This window comes from Talpa occidentalis, unplaced genomic scaffold (assembly GCF_014898055.3).
Source record: "Talpa occidentalis isolate TD23 unplaced genomic scaffold, MPIMG_talOcc4v2.1 talOcc4.10, whole genome shotgun sequence".
Classification (NCBI taxonomy): domain Eukaryota; kingdom Metazoa; phylum Chordata; class Mammalia; order Eulipotyphla; family Talpidae; genus Talpa; species Talpa occidentalis.
This window is the reverse complement of record NW_023600993.1, coordinates 55,207,916-55,210,708: the sequence shown is the minus strand read 5'-3', so window position 1 is coordinate 55,210,708 and position 2,793 is coordinate 55,207,916.

Sequence of the window (2,793 nt, the reverse complement as noted above, 5' to 3'; positions counted from 1 at the left end):
CAAAGAGTAAGTTCTAATGTAAACTATGAACAATAGTTAATAATCATATTTCAATATTGGCTCAATTGCAACAACTGTTGCAACATAAGATATTAGTAACTGGAGAAACTAGTGGGGAGAATGAAGTGAGGCTTGTCCTTTCTCTAAGTTATTTTGTAAACATAAGACTCCTCTGAAAAATAAGGTTTATTGGGAAAAAAATCTTGACATTGACCAGAAGATATCACAGGGCCACTGCTAACCACAAAGGTGGCTGGAAGAATAGGGTACAGCACCTTTCATCGGGATGATGTGTGGGCACAATCCTTCCCCAGATGGAATCTGATTCTGAAAGCAAGGAAGATGATGGGTGCCACCAGGTGAACAGACCCCAAATCTCAGCCTGTAGTTTAGGTATCCCAATGAGCCAGGGATTATGACTGACTGCTCACTTGGCACTAGTCAGAATGCTGTACACCCTACTAGCTGTGGCCTGGGCCAGTGACTGACCCAGCTCCTCACCTTTCATCCCAGACTTTAAACCCTCTCTATGCTCCTGGGGAGCGGAGCAAGGCAGTGAGTGATCCTGTCCTGCAGCCCCTCTACAACAGGGCTTACCTGGGCTGACTGGCCTACCAAGAGTTTGGACTTATTAACAGTTAATAACAGCTTGGACTTATTAACAGTTAATAACTATTAATAGTTATTAACATCATACACAGTGAAGGTAGAGCCGGAAACTGGGCACCTTTGTGTTTTATGATCTCAAGAAAGAGTTTCAACCCTTGGGGAATCAGTTGTGTCCATCAACTGAACCTTAGTTGCTAATAAGCAAGAAGCTGATAATTACTCAATACCTGCTAGATTAGGAGAGCTGATGAGCTGTGCATTTATAGTCATGAACTTGGTACTCTTTGACACACTAATCTCATCTCTTGGGTTTTGGTTTATTATGCAAAATATAGCTAGGCACAAAGATGATAACCAAAAACTTACTTATAATAATGAACTGCTGAAAGCAGCCTAGCCTCTGGCAATGGGAGAAGGGAGATTTGTCTGCTTGGTGGGACACAACCAGTGATAACTGTGCTAGTCATAGAGTGAAGGAATCATTGAGCATTTATGTTAAGAGTCCAGAGAAAAAATGGGATACAAGAGCACAGACTGTGGTCCTGACTTAAATCTTGTCCAGAGACGCTGCAGAATCAGAAACATCAGGTGCAGAGGGAGCCAGGTCTCAAGATTTAGGTCAGTTCTTATCTTTTACTCAGACCTGTCTGTGCTCTCACCTGTTTGTTTCATAGCAGACGCTGGAGACCACAAGGCTGTGCTCCCATGCTCTGTGCCTCCCCTGGGACACACCTAGGACCGGCGGGGTGGACCACTGTGTGAATGCCAGAGGGGGCTTGAATTCAAACATAGGGGGAGGTGGGCAAGCACATCTGAAAATGTGTTCCTTGGAGGGGTCCCTCCGGGCTTACTCCCCACTCACTTTCAGGGGACACTGCTGAACCTTTTATATATATATATATTTTATATAATTCTTACATCATTTTTCATTTTTGCACATTGTATGCATTTTCATTTTGGTTATATTCCCCATACAATTCCCACCACCCTTATTTTGACCCTAATCCCTCCACTCTTCCCCTCCACCCCCGTAGTGTGGCTCTGGTTTATAGTTGCTCGTTGATTTTGATTTTTTATTCAAAACTGCAATGAGATACCATCTTATACCAGTGAGAATGGCACATATTAAAAAAAATTAGCGGGCCTCCCCGGTGGCGCAGTGGTTGAGCGCTGGGTTGCGAAGCTGCCCGCAGCCTCTGCAGCACCGGTTTGATCCCCCACTGCTCCCCGGCCACCGGAGGAGGGTCCCACATGGCGCGCAGACCTCTCCTGCTGCCCACTGCTCCCCTCAGCAGTGTACTTCGGTCCTTCTGCCTGCTCTGCTCCCTGCTCTGACTCTGGTGAATTCTCTCATCCTTGGCCTCTGCCTTTCCTTCCTATATTGGGTGGCTTCCCTCTGAGTCAGGCCAGAATCATGAAATACAATGCTTGGGAAGACAGCTGATTCATTCCTACAGCCCACCCCTAGCAGCTCGGCCTTGGCATGGTGGCCATTGTCTGGTTCCTCCTGGCCACAGTGATAGCAAGGGTGGTCTTTAAGTTCCCTATTAGGAGGGAGCAGAAAGTATATGTCCTGCACCTGGGTCCAGGTGGGGCCTAGTAACTTGGTTGGGGTTCCCAGCAACAACCTGTCATCCACTAGGATTACCTGGGGCCAGGTTGGGTAAGGAACAAGAGGAAGGAAGGATGAGGCAGAAGAGAGAGGGGAGCAAAGGAGGGCTGTGACTTTTGTATCAGAGTCTTTGTCTGCTGTCAGACTGAAAAAACTGATCTTTCCCCTTTCCACCTGGAGGAGGAGCCTGCTATCACCATGTCACTCCACCACCACTGTACCTATCAGGCTGGTAATATTAATTACGCTACTGTGTGGGTGTGTCCTAGTGAAAACTGGACTAATCCTAGGAGGAGCCTGGGCATACTGGGGGGCTTGATGCTGGGCTGAGCTAGGGACTGAGTGCTGGGGAAGGGGAGTAGAAATTTGGGTGCTTTGGGAAGAGGGTGAAAGAGAGACCCGAGCACTCCCACCAGCAGTCTCATTGAAGAGGATAGAGTCAAACAGTGGGAGGAACAAGAGCAAAGGTTGTGGCAGATGTAGCCTGATTGGTCCGAGCCTGGTCGCCAGGTTGTCTCTGGCAAGGAGCCTGTTTATTGTACCTGCCCTGGAGCCAGCCGTTGGCTGTCCCC